Source organism: Stenella coeruleoalba (genome assembly GCF_951394435.1).
Source record: "Stenella coeruleoalba genome assembly, chromosome: X".
In the NCBI taxonomy this organism is placed as follows: domain Eukaryota; kingdom Metazoa; phylum Chordata; class Mammalia; order Artiodactyla; family Delphinidae; genus Stenella; species Stenella coeruleoalba.
In genome coordinates this window covers 66,705,688-66,728,557 of record NC_137152.1, presented here as the reverse complement: position 1 = coordinate 66,728,557, position 22,870 = coordinate 66,705,688, and the positions used below count along the sequence as shown (strand labels likewise).

At 35.5% G+C, this 22,870-nt stretch overlaps 1 protein-coding gene across 11 annotated transcripts in view; it reads left to right on the top strand.

The window, feature by feature from the left end:
• Positions 1–22,870, top strand: part of HDX (highly divergent homeobox) — a 262,642-nt gene that overhangs the window by 8,825 nt on the left and 230,947 nt on the right. For 6 of the 11 annotated variants that reach the window (XR_013825636.1, XM_079909946.1, XM_079909940.1 and 3 more), the window contains one exon: positions 6,777–6,873. The exons of 4 other annotated variants lie outside the window; for them this stretch is intronic. The gene's annotated coding sequence lies outside the window, so the exon portion shown is untranslated. Of the gene's footprint in view, positions 1–1,054; positions 1,126–6,776; positions 6,874–22,870 lie in introns of all 11 variants that reach the window. One more of the 11 variants, XM_079909943.1, reaches the window with a different exon arrangement.

Genomic DNA, 22,870 nt, shown 5'->3' with positions numbered 1-22,870 from the left:
CTTCCTCAGCATACTAGGCATTCTCCTGTCCTAAGGGCTTTTGAATTTACTTTTCCACAGGAGTAGTAGATGAGGTCAGAGAAGCAACAAGAAGCCAGACCCTACACAACAGAGCAGTGGAAGTCATGAGAAGGCTCTAAATTCTGGAAAAATTTTAAGGAAAGCCAATAGTATTTGCCGACTGACTGGACGTAGGGTGTGAGAGAAAGAGTGGAGTGAAGGATGCCTCTAAGTTTTCTGGCCTAACAACTGGAAGGTTGGAGTTGCCTTTAACTGAAATAAGGAAGCCTACGGGTGAAGGAAGTTAAGAAGTAATTGGGTAATCTGCATTTCAGTTTGGGACACATATGTTTCATTTAATCTATTAGACATCATCTTTTACATTTAGATATCTATAAAAGAGGCAGCTTACAATCATAAATGCCATTTCTCTACCCTCCCTGAAGTCAACCCAACTCATTACAGAAAATAAAACAGGGCTAATACCAGTAATTGTGTTCTTTAATTGCACTTTCAAACTTTTAGTTCTGTAGCTCAATGTTATAAGTAGAGTGAGTCTCTATGCATGTTGATGTTGGAAGTACATATCATTCTAGGAACTCTTCTGATTTCCTTAGCCCTTCATTGTTTATATTATTATTTTTTTCTATCATAAGTTTGTCTAAGTCTAAGCAAGCGAATTATCCAGCAATTCAATTATCAACACTGGTACTTTTAAAGAGAGAAAGCATGAGTGGAAAAAGTGAGCATGATGTAGAGGAAAGTGTGTTGGACTTGGAGCCAGATAACATGGAAATTAGCAAAGTAATTTGCCCATGTAAACAGAGCTAATCTCAATTTCTTTATCTATAAAATGTACCTTCATTCTGTCAATCATATTAAAGATGAAATATTGGAAAGCATTTTATCTGGAAATTATATATATATATATATATATATATATATACAGTATAATATGTAAGATGACATTATTTATGTTATTTTTGGAAAATGAGGAGATACTATCAAGCAAAGTGATAAATCATTAGTATTGCTATCTTTCTTTTCCTTACAGAGAATTTTAAGTCCTGGCACTTTTAAATCTTTCCTGTTTGGCCATGCATTTCTGAGCACTTCTTAATCCTAGTAAGTTATTCTTATAAACAAGCTCAAAGCATAGTCTAACCTAGTAATAATTATTGTATACTGCCAAACTCATCACTTCCAGTGGAAAGGTAGATTAAATTTTAAATTTCTGTTTTGTTTTGTTATGTTTACTATGACCTTTCACCACAATAATTATGATAAAAATTGATGTTAATGTAGCAATAAGGAAGGCACAACAATGAATGACATTAGGCAAATCAGTTTGATACCAGACCACTGGGCAGATTTGTCAGGAGGCCAGGCCCCTAGAGTATAAGAAAAGCTGCATTTCAAATAAGGTTGACATAAAGACTATCATTTCCCTAATGGCTAAGAGAGTAAAGTCGAGGACTCTCTATAACATTACCTGAAGAGATGGAAGAGGTGACCTTCAATTTCTTGAAACACCCTGGAGTCAGCACATGCTTTTTAACTTCATATTACCTTTTTTGCTATGTGAATTGGAAATCCTATTGTAGAGCTTATATAGCTCATTCTAAATTCGAAAGAGGTGGTTGGGAGCAAGGAAACCATTTGTAGAAAGCATCTGAGTTAGCCCACAACTTAGTGCTTCACTAAGTAGTTCTGTCTGAGTCAGGATTCACGGTAGTAGTCCAAACTCAGTGGGGAAATTTGGGAAAGGTTACTTTGGTGTCAGAGTGTCAGGCAGTGGAATTCTGACATGGGTGAGCCAGAAACAGGAGGTTGGAAATCTTGTGAAAAGTAGGGCAGTAACAACTAAAGTGTTAGAATAAAATTAGACCTTTCTAGGTGATCACATACAGTCCCATGGCTTTAAATATCATTTGTACCCTGATGATTACCAAGTTAATATATCCAATCTCTATCTCTCCTCTGGTCTTCAAACTAATATATTCAACTGTCTGATTTATATTTCCAAACTTAACATGGGCAAAATGGAACTCTTTTTTTTTTTTTTTTTTTTTTTTTGCGGTACGCGGGCCTCTCACCGCTGCGGCCTCTCCCGCTGCGGAGCACAGGCCCCGGACGCGCAGGCCCAGTGGTCATGGCCCACAGACCCAGCCGCTCCGCGGCATGCGGGATCCTCCCGCATCGGCAGGCGGACCCCCAACCACTGCGCCACCACGGAAGCCCGCAAATGGAACTCTTGATTTCCACCCCTCTATTCTGTCCCTTCCTCAGTCTTCTCCATCTCAATAAATGGTACCACCACTCACCCAGTTCTTCAAACAAAAATCTAGAAAGATTCCTGATTCCTCTTTTTCTTCATCACCAGTATCTATCCTCTCCCCATACTGAGTCCATTAGCAAGTCCTATGAGTTATATTTTCAAAATATATCCTAACTGTGTCCTTCTCTCTGTATCTCCACTACCAGCAGCTAGTCAAATCCAGTATCAACTCTCATCAGGAGTACAGGAATTATCTCCTATCTGACTTCCCTGATTCTATTTTTCCCTTCCCTTTCTCCAGTTCTCTACACAGCAGCCATAGTGATCTTAAAGTGTAAATTAGATCAAGTCATTGCCCAACTTAAAACCCTCCAATGACTTTCCATTACACTTAGAATAAAATCCATATCAATGCAAATAAAACCCACCATGAGATACCACTTCATACACACTAGGATGGCTGTAATAAAAAAGAGAGTTAATAAAAAGTATCGACAAAGAGTAGAGGAATTGGAGCCCTCATTGTGGAGTGGTGCAGCTACTTTGTTGGATGGTCTGGTAGTTTCTCAGACAGTTATACGTGGAGTTGCCATATTATCTAAGAGAAGTAAAACATGTCTTCACAAAGACCTGTATATGAATATTCATGGTAACATTATTCAGAATATCCCAGAAGTGAAAATAACCCAAATGCCCATAAACCGATGAGTGGATAAATAAAATATCATATATTCATATAAGGGAATATTATTCTCCAATAAAAAAGAAATAAAATACTGATACCAGCTGCAATGTGGATGATTCTCAAAAACATATGTTAAGTGAAATAATCCAGCTACAAAATACCACAGATTATATGATTCCATTTATATAAAATGTCCAGAATAGGCAAATCTATAGAGACATAAAGTAGATTGGTGGTTGCCTAGAACTTGAGGAAATGGGAAGATTATGAGATGATGGCTAAGGGGTGGGAGGTTTCTTTTTGAGATAATGAATGTGTTCTAAAATTGATTATGGTCATTGATGCATGACTCTGAATATTCTAAAAGCCATTGAAGTTTACACTTTAAATGGGTGAGTTGTACAGTATGTGAATTATGTCTCAAGTAAACTGTTTTAAAAATAAAATAAAACAAAATCCATATCCCTTACCATAGCCTAAAAATAATCTGATCCCTACCTACCTCTGTGAACATATTTACTTATCACTCTTCCTTTTGCTCATTATACTCTACTCAAACTGGCTTTTTTTCTATCCTTTTAACCTATCAACCTTGCTATTTCTACTCCATGAAATTATCTGCCCCCAGATTCTCATATGACTGTCATCTTCTGGTCATTCTTTTCTTAGCTGAAATGAAACCTCAGAGAGGTCTTCCCTGACCACACTTTCTAAAGTAGTCCCTTCCAATCCCCCATTCAGTATCTATCATTTTTTTCCTCTATTTTACAATTCCTATTATAGTACTTAATCATATATCAAAATTATTTTATTCATGTGTTCTCTTGCTCACTTTTTTCCTGCCTCTACTTGAATGTAATCTCCATAAGAGCAGGAATGTTGTCTGTCATGTATATCACTATATCTTTAGCACCCAGAACAATGCCTTTCACATAATAGAAGCTCAATACAATAATTATTGACTGATCAATGAAAGAATAAATTTATGAACCAGGGAAATTTTCTATCTCAGCTCTAGCTGCCCCTATTTCTTCCTGTTCCAATGAGAAAAAATGTTCTGCAGGTACCAGATTAGAGGGCTGAGATACTATCATTTTTCTAATAAGGTAATAACGATGATACTACAGTTATTATTATCTATTCAGAAGCTTAGTTAGAGGGATTTTCAGGACCACTGTGTTAAATGTAAAAAATCTTTAAAATCCAACAAGCAGCTATGCTAGGTTTCTGTCCAGACATCAATCCCAGAATATGAGTAGTTGTGTGATATTTTTAATCACATGAGGAATGCCATTCTAAAATAATTAGGCTAAAAGTTGGTACCTTTCTCTGCTGAAGTTAGGGTAGTGGAATGCCTAGAAATCAGTGAGCATTGTTCCAGAAATCTAGATTTTTTCCCAGGTTTCTATATGCAGGTATGTCTTAGCTGGCTAACCTCAGTTGGAATAGATGTAGAAATGGCAGTTTACTAATTGGCTTTCCTAAGGCTCTAGGGATGAATTAGAGGAGGAAACTGCTGTCCTAAAAGCTATGATGAGGAACTTCACTCAGATCACAGAAAATCACCATTCTTGTTAAACTCCCATGAGATTCAAACATCTTTGAAAATGTACAAGAAAATGGATCATGATACTGTGATATTAAGGCAGGAATTTATGTTAAGGGCTTTTAAGTAATTTTGAGGTTATCATGCTTTTTTTGTAAAACAAAAAATGGGGACATCAATTCTGTGCCTAACTATTTAAATATGTGCTAAAACAGCTCCTATATCTCTATGGCTTTCAAGTATAGCCACACTTCTTTTTCTAATTTCTTATTCTTCACACAAATATTTTAATGTCTATTTTATTCTTTCTAATTATGGTTAGTTCCACCACTACATATATGGCATTACAAAGTAAAAATTAAATGGACAAGTTTGGGGCATTTTAAGATGTTGAAAAACCTTTTGACTTCTGTGAGATTGATATAAAACTCAAATAATTCAAATTTTGACAGGTTTAGACTCACGAATTATTTTCTTGCTTGGCTTCAATTACTTTACTCTAATTTCCAAGTGATTTTATAATTGACACCTCAGTCTTTAACCTCTTCCAAAGCACTAATATAATTTATGACTTCTTGCTTTCTCTTATATTGGTAAAAGAGCAGTGGGCAATCAAAAGTTATGATCATTTGGAAATTCTTGAGATTCAGAGAAACTAGTTAATATGAAAGTTCTGGCCAAAGACTAAAGATAATTTTATTTATTATGCTGAAATATCCTTTCACAGTGGCCAATTTTTTCTTAGTAATTGATAAGCATTTTAACTCTGGGTACAGGATGACAGCAATATTACCTCTGATTTATTTTATTACCACAGGATTGTTTCAAAAATTATTCTTTTTCATGGTGTCTAGAGAGAACCATTTCTTGTGGTATGGAGGGAAATGAGAAATGTGTTTTTCTCTTTAAAAATGGCTATAGTGTTTACCTCACTTATTAACTAAGTCCATCATGATACAATCCATCAGTGGCCTAATCCTGTGGAGAAGAGTTAAAACTTTGAAAAGGAAAATAATGTCTCAGATAAACCATTTTAATGACTCTACCTTTGGGAACTTCTGAATCTACACTTTACACAACCTATTTACTTAAAAATAGCTAAATTTGAACTGGACATAACTGTAGTGTGGCAGTTAGAAGTGTATATGTTGTAGACCTTTTTCCATCCACTTAAGTATGCAAAATACCAAAACTGCAGTCCCCTAGAAACAAATTGTTGTATGAACCTTATTAACACCAAATGAAAAAATAGATACTACTAAATTTCAAGACAGTGTACCCCACAAATTTATTTTCAACATCCATGCAACCTGCTTTATAAGAATGATATACCTAATTTCATACTCATTAGTAATGGAAACTACAAACACATCTATCACACTATGCTCTCCTGGTAATTCATATGTTCACTAACTAAGCCAAAGTTTAGGGATAATTTTGCCAAACCCCTCTAGTGTCATCAATATTTCAAAGGCATATTTTAAAGTTTTCCCTCCGACTTCGCTTGTGTTCCTTGAATTTCAATACTAAGGTTATTTTGGCATCATTGAAAGTCCCCACGAGTTTGCAGAGATGTTATTTGCATTGATTTTTATACTTAGGGAGCCTAAACTAGCCACTTCACATTTTTCCATAGTCAAAGGATCTATGTAGACCAATGGCTATTACAGTTCTCCTGAACATTACTGACACATTAATTTGCTGTTGGTATGGTCCTTAATAAAATATTTAGAAAAGCATCAGTCCTGGAATAAATATTTACTGTGCATTTATTCAAAAGATGACTAACACTGCACTGGGAGCTATACTTTCAAAGAAATACATATATTCTTACCTTCAAGGATATTATAGTCTATTTATGTAGAGACAGACACTAGTGAAAAGTTAAAATACAAAATAACCATATAAAAATATCATTAAGCAATAAATGAACAGTATACATAATGAGGGCTGCAGCAGCTCATTGGAGGAAGTGATCACCATTGCTTGAAGTCAGGGAAGGCTTTTGGAGGAGGTAGAACGTGCACTGGGTAGGGGACCAATAGGACATATTTTTCCATCACCATTAAACAATTGTGAATATGAATTCAGAATTACTATGCTATTTTTCTCAGCTGCCTTAAAAATAAATCTTACAATATTTTCAAACTATGTGTAAACCTATGAATCTTCTAGAATTATGCATTCAATATTACATTGTTTTCTACTTCTTGATATATCACTTCACAGTTGTTTTTAAGTTTCATTATATGTGGTTTGTTACCCAGGCTCACCATCACCCTGAGCCAAGACTGTGAAGGTTTCAGTAGCAAACACTGGCAATAGTATACTCTATTCTTTCTTCTCCTTACCCTCAACAGCCAGGTAAGATTTATAAAATAATTAATAATATCATAAAAAATCACATTTTAATTGTAGCAGGTAAATTACACAAAATATGACTTAGAGCTCAATTTTCTTATCCATATGTGAATCTAAGTTAATAATACTCATGTCATGCCTCAGTATAATGTAATCTCCTTGAGAACTGGGACCACATTTAATTCATGTTTGCATAATCCCTTTTCCACTCTATACATTTTGCATGATGGCCACTCAATAAATGTTTATTGAACTGAATCACTTTGCTGTACACTTAAAAATTTAAAAAAAAGACCTGACTCCAATGTTGAAGTTGTGCATGTGGGAAAGAGTAATGGAAAAATTCAAGAAAAATTAACAAGTAAGAAATTTAAATTCAATATCCTATTTGGAAATAATTTTATCTGCTGAAAGTATTTGGACAATACCTATTCAATTCACTTATCACACTTTCTATTACATCCCATTTGTCTTCTTCTTTTCCAGCCAGAAGGTGTGGTATTTTAAATAGTTTATTAAAAATACATGTCTACATTTGAGTTTTGATTTGCATTTCTCTAATAATTAATGATGTTGAGCATCTTTTCATGTGTTTCTTGGCCATCTTTATGTCTTCTTTGGAAAAATGTTTATTTAGATCTTCTGCCCATTTTCTGAACGCGTTGTTTGCTCTTTTGATATTCAGCTGCATGAGCTGTTTGTATATTTTGAAGATTAATTCCTGGTCCAGTGTTTCATTTGCAAATATTTTCTCCCATTCTGAGGGTTGTTTTCTCATTTTGTTTATGGTTTCCTCTGCTGTGCAAAAACTTTTAAGTTTAATTAGGTCCCATTTGTTTATTTTGGTTTTATGTACATTACTCTAAGAGATGGATCAAAAAAGATATTGCTGTAATTTAGGTCAAAGAGTGTCCTGCCTATGTATTCCTCTAAGAGTTTTATAGTATCCAGCCTTACATTTAGGTCTTTAATGCATTTTGAGTTTATTTTTCTATATGGTATTAAGGAGTGTTCTAAGTTCATTCTTTTACAGGTAGCTGTCCAGTTTTCCCAACACCACTTACTGAAGAGACTGTCTTTTCTCCATTGTATATTCTTGCATCCTTTGCCATAGATTAGGTGACCATAGGTGCATGGGATTATATGTGGACTTTCTATCTTGTTCCATTGATCTATATTTCTGTTTTTGTGTCAGGACCATACTGGTTTGATTACTGTAGTTTTGTAGTATAGTCTGAAGTCAGGAATTCTGATTCCTCCAGCTCCATTTTCCTTTCTCAACATTGCTTTGGCTATTCAGGGTCTTTTGTGTTTCCACACAAATTGTAAATTTTTCTGTTCTAATTCTGTGAAAAATGCCATCGGTAATTTGATAGGGATTGCATTAATCTGTAGATTGCTTTGGGTACTATAGTCATTTTCACAATGTTGATGCTTCCAATTCAAGAACATGGAATATCTCTCCATCTGTTTGTGTCTTCTTGGATTTCTTTCATCAGTGTCACAGTTTTCAGAGTACAGGTCTTTTGCCTCCTTAGGTAGGTTTATTCCTAGGTATTTACTCTTTTTGATGTGATGACAAATGGGGTTGTTTCCTTAATCTCTCTGATATTTTGTTGCTAGTGTATAGGAATGCAAGAGATTTTTGTGTATTAATTTTGTATCCTACAACTTTATCAAATTCATTGATGAGCTCTAGTGGTTTCTGATAATGTCTTTAGGATTGATGAGGTATCACTTCACACTGGTCAGAATGGCCATCATCAAACAATCTACATACAATGAGTGCTGGAGAGGGTGTGGAGAAAAGGGAGCTCTCCTACACTGTTGATGGGAATGTAAATTGGTACAGCCATTATGGAAAACAGTATGGAGGTTGCTTAAGAAACTAAAAATAGCTTCAAGATGGTGGAGGAGTGAGACGTGGAGATCACCTTCCTCCTCCCAAATACATCAAAAACGCATCTACATGTGAAACAACTCCTACAGAACATCTACTGAACACTGACAGAAGACCACAGACTTCCCATAAGGCAAGAAACTCCCCACTTACCTGGGTAGGGAAAAAGAAAAAAAAAAGAAAAACAGAGACCAAAGAATACTGATGGGACCTGCACCTCTGTGAGAGAGCTGTGAAGGAGGCAAAGTTTCCACACACTAAGAAGCCCCTTCCCTGGTGGAGATTGGGTGTGGGTGGAGTGGGGGAAGCTTCAGAGAGATGAAGTAGAGTGCAGGAACAGGAGTGAAGAGGGCAAAGCAGAGAGATTCCCACACAGAGGATCGGTGCCAACCAGCACTCACCAGTCTGAGAGGCTTGTCTGCTCACCCACTGGGGCAGGTAGGGGCTGGGAGCTGAGGCTCGAACTTCAGAGATTCAGATCCCAGGTAGAGGACTGGGGTTGGCTGCATGAACATAGCCAGAAAGGGGCTAGTGCAACACAGCTAACCAGGAGGGAGTCCGGGGAAAAGTCTGGAACTGCCTAAGAGTCAAGAGACAATTATTTCGGTGTTCTCTAAGAGAGGAGATTCAGAGCACTGCCTAAAGGAGCTTCAGTGATGGGCACAAGCCAAGGCTATCAGTGCAGAGAGCAGAGACGAGCACGAAACGCTAAAGCTCCAGAAGCAGTCACCAAGAATCCTCTGTGCAACCACAGGTCACTATCCATACCTCCCCTCCCAGGAGCCTGAGCAGCCTGCCACTGCCAGGGTCTCGCGATCCAGGGACAACTTCTCCAGGAGAACATATGGCAGGCCTCAGGCTGTTGCAACGTCATGCTGGCCTCTGCCACCACAGGCTCACCCTGCATTCCATATCCCTCCCTCCCCCCGGCCTGAATGAGCCAGAGCCTCCGAATCAGCCTCTCCTTTAACCCCTCCTATTTCAGTGAAGAACAGACAAGAGAGGGCAACCTACATGCAGAGGCGAGCAAAATACAAAGCTGAACATCAGGAGCTATGTGAACAAAGAAGAGAAAGCGAAATTTATCTGTTCAGCCTCAGGAGCAGCGAATTAAATTCCCACAAGCAACTTGATGTACCCTGCATCTGTGGAATAACTGAATAGACACTGAATCATCCCAAAATTGAGGCAGTGGACTTTGGGAACAACTGTAGACTTGGGGTTTTCTGTATGTGACGGACTAGTTTCTGACTTTTATGTTTATCTTAGGTTAGTTTTTAGTGCTTGTTATCACTAGTGGATTTGGTTATTGGTTTGGTTGCACTCTTCTTTTGTTTTTTCTTTTTTTACTACTTTAAAAAAATAAATATTTTTTAAATTTTATTTTATTTATTTCTTTATACTTTTCCTTTTTCTTCTGAGCTGTGTGGCTGACAGGATCTTGGTGCTCTGGCTGGGTATCAGGCCTAAACCTCTGAGGTGGAAAAGCCAAGTTCATTGGACCTGGTGGACGTTGGACCACCAGAGACTTCTGGCCCCATGTAATATCAGCAAGAGCTCTCCCAGAGATTTCTATCTCAATGCTAAGACCCAGCTCCACTCAACAAACAGCAAGCTCCAATGATGGACACTGCATGCCAAACAACTAGCAAGACTGTAACACAACTGCATCTATTAGCAGAGAGGCTGCTTAAAATCATAATAAGTTCACAGAGAACCCATAATACACCACCAGATGTGGTCCTGCACAAAAGAAAGACAAGATCCAGACTCATGCACAAGAGCACAGGCACCAGTCTCCTCCACCAGGGAGCCTACACAACACACTGAATAAACCTTACCCACCAGGGACAGACACCAAAAACAACGGGAACTACAAACCTGCAGCATGCGAAAAGGAGACCCCAAACACAGTAAGTTAAGGAAAATGAGAAGATAGAGAACTAAGAGGCAGATGATGGAGCAAGCTAAAAACCCATCAGACCAAAAAAATGAAGATGAAATAGGCAGTCTACCTGAAAAAGAATTCAGAGAAATGATAGGCAAGATTATCCAAAATCATGGAAATAGAATGGAGAAAATAAAAGAAGTGTTTAACACGGACCTAGAAGAACTAAAGAGCAAATAAATAATGATGAACAGCACATTACATGAAATTAAAAATTTTCTAGAAGAAATCAATAGCAGAATAACTGAGGCAGAGGAACGGATAAGTGACCTGGAAGATAAAAGAGTGGAAGTAACTACCTCAGAGCAGAATAAAGAAAAAAGAATAAAAGGAATTGAGGACAGTTTCAGAGAACTCTTGGACAACATTAAATGCACCAATATTCAAATTATAAGGGTCACAGAAGAAGAAGCGGAAAAGAAAGAGACTGAGAAAATATTTGAAGAGATTATAGTTGAAAACTTTCCTAATATGGGAAAGGAAATAGTCAGTCAAGTCCAGGAAGTGCAGAGAGTCCCATACAGATATATCCAAGGAGAAACATGCCAAGACACATGTAAATCAAAGTATCAAAAATTCAATTCAAAGAAAAAATATTAAAAGCAGCAAGGGAAAAGCAACAAATAACATGCAAGGGAATCCCCATAAGGTTAACAGCTGATCTTTCAGCAGAAACTCTGCAAGCCAGAAGGGAGTCACAGGACATATAGAAAGTGATGAAAGGGAAAAACCTGCAACCAAGATTATTCTAACAACCAAGGATCTCATTCAGATTCGATGGAGGAATTAAAACCTTTACAGACAAGCAAAAGCTAAGAGAATTCAGCACTACCAAACCAGCTTGATGACAAATCCTTAAGGAATTTCCCTAGACAGGAAACACAACAGAAGGAAAAGACTTACAATAACAAACCCCCAAAAATTAAGAAAATGGGAATAGGAACATACATATCGATCATTACCTTAAATGTAAATGTATTAAATGCTCCCACCAAAAGACACAGACTGGCTGAATGGATAAAAAAAGAAGACCCATATAGATGCTGTCTAGAAGAGACCCACTTCAGACCTAGGGACACATACAGACTGAAAGTGAGGGGATGGAAAAAGATATTCCATGCAAATGGAAATCAAAAGAAAGCTGGAGTAGCAATTCTCAAATCAGACAAAATAGACTTTAAAATAAAGAATGTTACAAGAGACAAAGAGGGACACTACATAATGATCAAGGGATCAATCCAAGAAGAAGACATAACAATTATAAATACTTATGCACCCAACATAGGAGCACCACAGTACATAAGGCAAATGCTAACAGCCATAAAAGGAGAAATCGACAGTAACACGATCAGAGTAGGGGACTTTAACACCCCACTTTCACCAATGGACACATCATCCAAAATGAAAATAAATAAGGAAACACAAACTTTACAAAACACATTGGGCCACATAGACTTAATGGATATTTATAGGGCATTCCATCCAAGAACAAAAGAATACAGTGTGTTCTCAAGTACTCCTGGAACATTCTCCAAGATAGATCATATCTTGGGTCACAAATCAAGCCTTGGTAAATTTAAGAAAATTGAAATTGTATCAGGTATGTTTTCTAACCAAAACACTATGAGACTAGCTATCAATTACAGGAAAAAATAACTATGAAAAATACAAACACATGGAGGCTAAATCATATGCTACTAAATAAACAAGAGATCACTGAAGAAATCAGAGGAAGTCAAAAAATACCTAAAAAAAATGACATTGAAAACAAGATGGACCAAAACCTATGGGGTACAGAAAAAGAAGTTCTAGGAAAGAAGTTTATAGCAATACAATCCTACCTCAAGGAACAAGGAAAATCTCAAATAAACAACCTAACCTTAAACCTAAAGCAATTAGAGAAAGAAGAACAAAAAAAGACCACAAAGTTAGCAGAAGGAAATAAATCAGAAAGATCAGAAGTAAATGAAAAATAAATGAAGGAAACAATAGCAAAGATCAATAAAACTAAAAGCTGGTTCTTTGAGAAGATAAACAAAATTGATAAACCATTGGCAAGACTTATCAAGAAAAAAAGGGAGAAGTCTCAAATCAACAGAATTAAAAACGAAAAAGGAGAAGTAACAACTGACGAACTACAAAGGATCATGATAGATTACTACAAGGGAGTATATGTCAATAAAATGGACAACCTGGAAGAAATGGACAAATTCTTAGAAAAGCACAACCTTCTGAGACTTAACCAGGAAGAAATAGAAAATATAACAGACCAATCACAAGCACTGAAATTGAAACTGTGATTAAAAATCTTCCAACAAACAAAAGCCCAGGACTAGATGGCTTCACAGGCGAATTCTAAAAATTATTTAGAGAAGAGCTAACACTTATCCTTCTCAAACTCTTCCAAAATATAGCAGAGGGAGGAACATTCCCAAACTCATTCTACAAGGCCACCATAACCCTGATACCAAAACCAGACAAAGATGTCACAAAGAAAGAAAACTACAGGCAAATATCACTGACGAACACTGATGCAAAAATCCTCAACAAAATACTAGCAAACAGAATCCAACAGCACATTAAAAGGATCATATACCATGATCAAGTGGGGTTTATCCCAGGAATGCAAGGATTCTTCAATATACGCAAATCAATGTGATACACCGTATTAACAAATTGAAGGAGAAAAACCATAAGATCATATCAATAGATGCAGAAAAAGCTTTCAGTAAAATTAAACACCAATTTATGATAAAAACTCTCCAGAAAGTAGGCATAGAGGGAACTTTCTGCAACATAATAAAGGCCACATATGACAAATCCACAGCCAACATCATTTGCAATGGTGAAAAAGTGAAACCATTTCCACTAAGATCAGGAACAAGACGAGGTTGCCCACTCTCTTCAGTATCATTCAACATAGTTTCAGAAGTTGTATCCATAGCAATCAGAGTAGAAAAAAAAAAGGAATGCAAAATGCGAAAGCAGAAGTAAAATTGTCACTCTTTGCTGATGACATGATACTATACGTAAAGAATCCTGAAGATGCTACCAGAGAACTACTAGAGCTGATCAAAGAATTTGGTTAAGTATCAGGATACTAAATTAATGTGCAGAAGTCTCTTGCATTCCTATACACTAATGATGAAAAATATGAAAGAGAAATTAAGGAAACACTCCTATTTACCATTGCAACAAATAGAACAAAATACCTAGGAATAAACCTACCTAAGGAGACAAAAGACCTGTATGCAGAAAACTATAAGACACTGATGAAAGAAATTAAATATGATACAATATATGGAAAGATATACCATGATCTTGGATTGGAAGAATCACTATTGTGAAAATGACTCTACTACCCTAAGCAATCTATAGATTCAATGCAATCCCTATCAAACTACTACTGGCATTTTTCGCAGAACTAGAAACAAAAATTTCACAATTTGTATGGAAACACAAAAGACCCCGAATAACAAAAGCAATCTTGAGAAAGGAAGACCGAGCTGGTGGGATCAGGCTCTATGTCTTCAGACTATATTACAAACATACAGTAATCCAGAGAGTATGGTACTGGCAGGAAAACAGAAACACATATCAGTGGAACAGGATAGAAAGCCTAGAGATAAACCCACACACATATGGTCACCTTATCATCTTCGTTAAATGAGACAAGAATATACAGTGGAGAAAAGACAGCCTCTTCAATAAGAGATGCTGCAAAAACTGGACAGCTCCATGTAAAAGCATGTAATTAGAGCCCTCCCTAACACCATACACAAAAATAAACTCAAAATGGATTAAAGACCTAAATGTAAGGGAAGACACTATAAAACACTTAGAGGAAATCATAGGCAGAACACACTATGACATAAATCACAGCAAGATCCTTTTTGACCCACCTCCTAGAGAAATGGAAACAAAAACAAAAATAAACAAATGGGACCTAATGAAACTTAAAAGCTTTTGAACAGCAAAGGAAACCATAAACAAGACCAAAAGACAACCCTCAGAATGGGAGAAAATATTTGCAATTGAAGCAACTGACAAAGGATTAATCCCCAAAGCATGTAAGCAGCTCATGCAGCTCAGTATCAAAAAAAAAAGTCCAATCCAGAAATGGGCTGAAGACCTAAATACACATTTCTCCAAAGAAGATATAGAGATTGCCAACAAACACATGAGGTGATGCTCAACATCATTAATCATTAGAGAAATACAAATCAAAACTACAATGAGACATCACCTCACACTGGTCAGAATGGGCATCATAAAAATCTATAAACTGTAGGTGCTGGAGAGGGTGTGGACAGTGGGGCAGCCCTCTTGCACTGTTGGTGGAAATGTAGATTGATATAGCCACTATCGAAAGTAATATGTAGGTTCCTTAAGAAACTAAATGTAGAACTACCATATGACCCAGCAATCCCACTACTTGGCATATACCCTGAGAAAACCATAATTCAAGAAGAGTCATGTACCACGGTGTTCATTGCAGCACTATTTACAATAGCCAGGACATGGAAGCAACCTAAGTGTCCATCGACAGATGAATGGATAAAGAAGATGTGACACATATATACAATGGAATATTAGTCAGCCATAAAAAGAAACGAAATTGAGTTATTTGTAATCAGGTGGATGGACCTAGCATCTGTCATACAGATTGAAGTAAGTCAGAAAAAGAAAAACAAATACCATATGTTAACACATATATATGGAATCTTAATAAAAATTATTTCTGATGAAACTACTGGCAAGACAGGAATAAAGGCACAGGAGTAGAAAATGGACTTGAGGACATGGGGAGAGGGAAAGTTAAGGTAGGACGAAGTGAGAGAGTGGCATTGTCATATATACACTACCAAACGTAAAATAGATAGCTAGTGGGAAACAGCCACATAGCATAGGGAGATCAGCTCGGTACTTTGTGACCACCTAGAGGGGTGGGACAGGGAGGGTGGGATGGAGACGCAGGAGGGATGGGATATGGGGATATCTGTATACGTATAGCTGATTCACTTTGTTACACAGGAGAAACTAACACAACATTGCACAGCAATTATACTCCAATAAAGATGTTAAAAATAAAAGAAACTAAAAATAGAGGTACGATATGATCCAGCAATCGCACCCCTGGGCATATATCCAGAGAACGTCATAAGTTGAAAGGATGCATGCACCCCAATGTTCACTGCAGCACTATTTACAATAGCCAGGACATGGAAGTAACCAAAATGTCCATCGACAGTGGAATGGATAAAGAAGATGTGGTACATATATACAACGGAATAATACTCAGCCATAAAAAGAATGAAATATTGCCATTTGCTGTGCAATGGATGGACCTAGATATTGTCATGCAGAGTGAAGTAAGTCAGACAGCAAAAGCCAAATATCGTATAATATTGCTTATATGTGGAATCTAGAAAAATGATACAGATGAACTTATTTGCAAAGCAGAAATAGAGCTATAGATATAGAAAACAAACTTATGGTTACCAAGTTGGGTAGGAGGGGATGGGATGAATTGGGAGGTTGTGATTGACATATATACCCTACTATGTATAGAATAGATAACTAATGAGAACCTACTGTATAGCACAGGGAACTCTATTCAGCCCTATATGGTGACCTAGATGGGAAGGGAATCTACGCTGTACAGGAGAAACTAACACAACATTGTAAAGCAGCTATAATCCAGTAAAAATTAATAAAAATATATGTTTATACACGTACATACAATAACGGGACTTTCTTCAGAGAAGAGACTTGGTCTTCTAATGTTTGCTTATTAGTAATTAAAAGGCTAATTTAAATCAGTTCTAGTTCTCACCATCTTTACTACATCACTTTAGTAAGATGATGCACAAGGAAACTTTTAGATACTTTTAGAACTTATCAATACCTATTTGCACGAAGTTTTCTAATACTTTAAATTTCATTTATTCATTTTATGTGTCAATATTATCAGAGTAAATAATGCCTTTGTTTTTTGTAGATAATTGCATGAAAATTTTCTTTTACCAAGTCTGTTCAGTCTGGGAATAACAAACTTTTGAAAGAACAAAAGTGAGGGCAGACCTAAAAATTAATTTTGCGGGCACTCTAATTACCTTTACCTACAACATAAAGCTTTAAAAGTGATATTATTGGGCTTCCCTGGTGGCGCAGTGGTTGAGAGTCTGCCTGCCAATGCAGGGGACACGGGTTCATGCCCCGGTCCCGGACGATCCCACATGCCGCGGAGCGGCTGGGCCCGTGAGCCATGGCCGCTGAGCCTGCGCATCCGGAGCCTGTGCTCCACAACGGGAGAGGCTACAACAGTGAGAGGCCCGCGTACCGCAAAAAAAAAAAAAAAAAAAAAAAAAAAGTGATATTATGATTTTGTAAAATCCTCAAGTTAATAAGGAAGCAATTTGGACCCTTAAAATATATTTCAGGATATAATTAGAGCCACATCTCCTATGCAACCTAGCTGGGTCACATAAATGTTAAATTTTTACAAATAGGTTTCATGTTTCACAACTCTAATGATGCAGATCTGCTCTAATTCATTTTGGAAACTAGCTTATCAATTTTAATGTTGATATTATAAATCTGTACTTATTTCATTACCTTATCCTCAATTCTATGTATAACTAATGAGCCAGAATTATGTAGAAGGGAGAATGTTCCTTCAAGTTGACTTGGGACAAGCCCACTAATTACAATACATGTTTTTCCAAGTAGTGAAAACGAAATTTGCTCATCTCTGTATTTAAAGTGTTTACAGTTTATAAAAGAGAAAACACATGTATTGGTTTTGTTTTGTTTTTTTTTAACTTTTTATTTTATATTGGAGTATAGTTGATTAACAATGTTGTGATAGTTTCGGATGTATTGCAAAGTGATTCATTTATATATATACATGTATCTATTCTTTTTCAAACTTTTTCCCATTTAGATTTTTACATAATGTTGAGCAGAGTTCCCTGTGCTATACAGTAGGTCCTTGTTGGTTATCTATTTTAAATACAGCTGTGTGTACATGTCAATTCCAAACTCCCTAACTATCCCTTCCCCCCACCATTCCCCTCCCCACCCCTGTAACCATAAGTTTGTTCTCTAAGTCTGTGAGTCTATTTCTGTTTTGTAAATAAGTTCATTTGTATCATTTCTTTTTAGATTCTGCATATAAGTGATAACATACTATATTTCTCTTTCTCTGTCTGACTTATTTCACTCTGCATGACAATCTCTAGGTCCATCCATATTGCTGCAACTGGCATTATTTCATTCTTTTTAATAGGAGAGTAATATTCCATTGTATATAAGTACCTCATCTTCTTTATCCATTTCTCTGTTGATGGACATTTAAGTAGCTTCCATGTCTTGGCTATTGTAAACAGTGCTGCAATGAACATTGGGGTTCATGTATCCTTTTGGACAATGTTTTTCTCTGGATATATGCCTAGGAGTGAGATTGCAGGGTCATATGGTAGCTCCATTCTCAGCTTTTTAAGGAACCTCTGTACTGTTCTCCACAGTGGATGTACCAATTTACATTCCCACCAACAGAGTAGGAGGGTTCCCTTCTCTCCACACCCTCTCCAGCATATATTTTTTGTGGATTTTTTGATGATAGTCACTTTGTCAGGTGTGAGGTGATATCTCATTGTAGTTTTGATTTGCATTTATCTAATAATTAGCAATGTTGAATATCTTTTCATGTGCCTCCTGGCCATCTTATGTCTTCTTTGGAGAAATATCTATTTAGGTCTTCTGCCCATTTTTTGATTGGGTTGTTTGTTTTGATGACATTAAGCTGCATGAGCAGTTTGTAAATTTTGGAGATCAATTCCACATCGTTTGCAAATATTTTCTCCCAATCTGTGGGTTGTCTTTTCATTTTGTTTATGGTTTCCTTTGCTGTGCAAAGGCTTTTGAGTTTAATGAAAATACATGTATTTGGAATGTGATTCTTGACCAATAGCATTCTTCCAAAAATTTGATTGTTTAAAAGTATATAAGATTGTAAAGATTTTATAAGTATCTTTATTGTCATTTAATTATTTCAATACTTTGAAGCTTTAGATTTATTTTTGGAGCCAACTAATGTCAAATGGATCTGATGTTAAATTTTAAAGTATTATTTAATGTCATATGATGGTTTCCAGTAACTCTATTATGTCAGATTTAAATACAGTACTCTGGTCTGGAAATGTATATTTGAACCATTCTTCCAAATTACTGGAAACTCTACCAATTGTCCCATCTTTGCTCTAGAGTCCTATTCAGGGCAAGGTAAAACATTGAGTATAATCTGCACATTCTATCACATCTGGAGTAACTTTTTTTGATGATAGAGAACAGTCCTTAGTTTCTTGGGATACAGACCTAGAAAACAGTAAAATAATGATTTAAGCTTATTCAATCAATCAAGAACTTTATTACCCAGTCTATATCTTCTTGAAAGGCCATTTCACCTCTTCTCTACCTTATACTTTTCTACTCACCATTCAAGACTCAATTCAAATCTCACAACATTCATTCATCCAGTCATTCAATAAATATTTCTTAGGTTTCTACTATGTGTCAGGTATTGTGTTATGTGCATATTGTGCAAAATTAGGAATAGTTTCTGTAGTCATAGAGTTTAAAGTTTATCAGAGGGACCTGAAGAGACAATCACATAACTACCCATAAAATACAAAATAACTGTGACTAGTGCTATTTAAGAAAGTAACATGGTACTCTGAGAGCTTAGAAATGAGTTATTTGACTTGAGAATTATGCCTCATTTCTTTTTAAGCATTGTGAGTCACTACCTTCTCTGTGCTCTACTCATTTTCCTGTGCTCCCACAGTATTTGGTATATGTATTTCTATTATAGCACTTAATCACATTACACTGCAAGCATTTATTCATATTGCTATATCTCTTATAAGACTGTAAGCTCAGGATTTGAAGATAGACATGGGTTAAAATTCTGTTTCTGCCATTTGGAAGCTATGACCTTGGGAAAATTACTTAACTTCTCTGAACTGCAGTTTACACAACTGTAAAATGAGGATGATGATACATTCTTTGAAGTGTAAGAATAAGTCATATTATGCAAACCAGCTAGCACAGAACTGGGAATAAATTATCTTCCTTAATGGTCAGAGTCCTTTCACATTTATTTTTATTCCTTAAACAATATCTAATCCAGCATAGCTGTCCAATACATGATGCTGAATGAATTTTCAATACAGAACAGAACATCTCCACTTCTAGATAGAAAGTATTTCTGGAGACCATACACTAAAGTACATTGTAAAATTGAGAATGCACGTGAAATGCATCTTGATGTTTCAGAGCTGTTAACTCTATTTTAACACTAGAGGATATTGTTGAATACATTGGTAAACATTTTTATAAGAGGCTGACCTTTCTTGAGCAGCCCCAAATTAGAGGAGTGGAAAGGTTCAAAAGGGAGAAAATTGTTGGCTACTTTTATTAACAAACAATTTTCCAATTTTGTTCCAGGCAAGAGAAATGTAAGACATGATTTCTTCAGTTAAGAAGCTTACAATCTAGTTGAGAAGACTGACTCATGAAACTATAATAACAATTAAGAGCAAAATTGTGTGGTGCTGGTTCTAAGTTCAGTAGGAGTCTGGGAAAGAGAGAAATCACTGTAAGCTGCAGAATGTCAGGAAAAGCTACTAAGTTAAAGCTTCAAATGAAAAGGTGATATTTTCAGACCTAAGAATACAAGTGAAGAAAAAAAGAGATTATTTTTAACATCTTGATTGTACCATTGTTCTTTTCTTTAGAATTCCATACTTGAAAAAAGAAATAGACTTAATACCTCAGACATTTAAAACAAAATATTCCCTCTCATAGTTGACACAATATGTTTCTTCACATGAGACCTGTTATAAAACATTTCTAATCCATAATGTGAAAAGAGAAAATAATATTATGTGTAGCATATAATAATAATAATAATCCCCATGTAAATACTTCACTATTACATTATATTCTTAAACATGATATTAGTTAAAATTTTAAAACCTTACTTGCAGCTACATACCTCTTTGATTATGAGAAAAACCTAATTTCAATAACAGAACTATTTGTGTTAAAATGGATGCACATTAAAAATATTAACTTGTACTACCAAATTTCAGGTTTTATTTTAAAGACAAATGTTGACCTTTATTGTAAATCAAACTTTTATTTATTTTAAATTTCTAACATCTTTTCACTTTTTTTTGTTTCTTACAAATTTTCTACTTTTCACCAGTGTATTTTGAGGGAAGCAATGAGCACAGCATGGTATAAGGAAAAATAAGTTTCAGAAAATTGACACTCCCTTTGTATGGCTGAGTATGCATTTGTGCAGACAAGATTGAGGTAAACTTAGAGTATGATAGTTTCAATCTTTGGCAGAAACTACTATAATATTACCTATAAACATATCCTGCAAGACTATGAATATGCATCATCTTTCCCATGTTATGTATCATCAGTCTTGTTATGAGGCGCTCCATAATATAAAAAGAACAAACCAAACCCCCCAAAACATACATTATTCTAGAACAGATAAGCAAAATGTTGACACATTTTAGAAAACAGCCATGGAATAAAGAAATAAGTGATTCAATTAAGAAAATATTTGTTAATTATTCTTGAGGAATAGAGTATGAATTCTTCCTGAATTTAAATTGTGGATGGATAGAGTTACTTTATAGGACAATAACAGGATGCAACTATATATAAGAGCTCCAAATCCTTTGTTTTATATTAACGTTTAATGGAAGGGAATGGATGACTGGGCAATCCAAAGCATGAAGTAATTTAACCATCATTCAAATATTTTTTTATTATGTTAGGGTTTTTTAATTACTGAAGTATAGTAAATTTATAATATTATATTAGTTTCAGGTACACAGTGTAATGAGTCAGTATTATTACAGATTTTACTCTATTAAAAGTTATTACACGATAATGGCTATAATTCCTTGTGCTATATAATACATCCTTGTTGCTTATCTATTTTATACATAATAGTTTGTATCTCTTAATCCTATACCCCTAACTTCCCCCTACCCCTTTCCTCTCCCCTCTGGTAACCACTAGTTTGTTTTCCATATCTATGAGTCTATTTCTGTTTTGCATATACATTCATTTGTATTATATTTAGACTCTGCATATGTCATATCATATAGTATTTATCTTTCTCTACCTGACTTATTTTTCTACATAATATTCTCTAGTTACATCCATATTGCTGTAAAATACATAAACAGCTCAAACAACTCAATATCAAAAAAAATTGAACAATCAAAAAATGGCCAGAACACCTGAATAGACATTTTTCCAAAGAAGACATACAAATGGCTAACAGGCACATGAAAAGATGTTCAACATCGTTAATTATTAGGGAAATGCAAATCAAAACCAAAATGAGATATCACCTCACACCTGTCAGAATGGTTATCATCAAAAAGTCTACAAGTTACAAATGTTGGAGAGGATGTGGAGAAAAGGGAACCTGTACACTGCTGGTAGAAATGTAAAATGGTGTAGCCACTATGGAAAGCAGTATGGAATTTTCTCAAAAAACTAAAAAAAAATTACCATATGATACAGCAATTCCACTCCTGGGTATGTATCTGGAAAAAACAAAAACACTAATTCAAAAAGATAAATACACTCCAATGTTCATAGCAACATTATTTACATTAGCCAACATATGGAAGCAACCTAAGTGTCCATCAACAGATGAGTGGATAAAGATGTGATATATATATATATATATATATATATATATATATATATATATATATATATAGTGGATATATAATATTCCATTATATATATATATAGTGGAATATTACTCAGCCTTAAAAAATAATGAAATTCTGTCTTCATTCCAATTTGCATTAACACTATTTCATATGAACATTTCTTTTCTGAGTAGATGGGTTCCTTCAGCATTGGAAGTGAATATGTGCTTTTGTGAGAAATCATATTTGATACGCTTTAAGGTTAATCATTAATAAATAATTTATTTTATAAACTAAAAATTATTTTCTTTTATAATTCAAGGAGACACAGTTATATAAAACCTTTCTATATGAAAAGCAATGTTGTATGTGAGGAGATGAAGACGATATAGT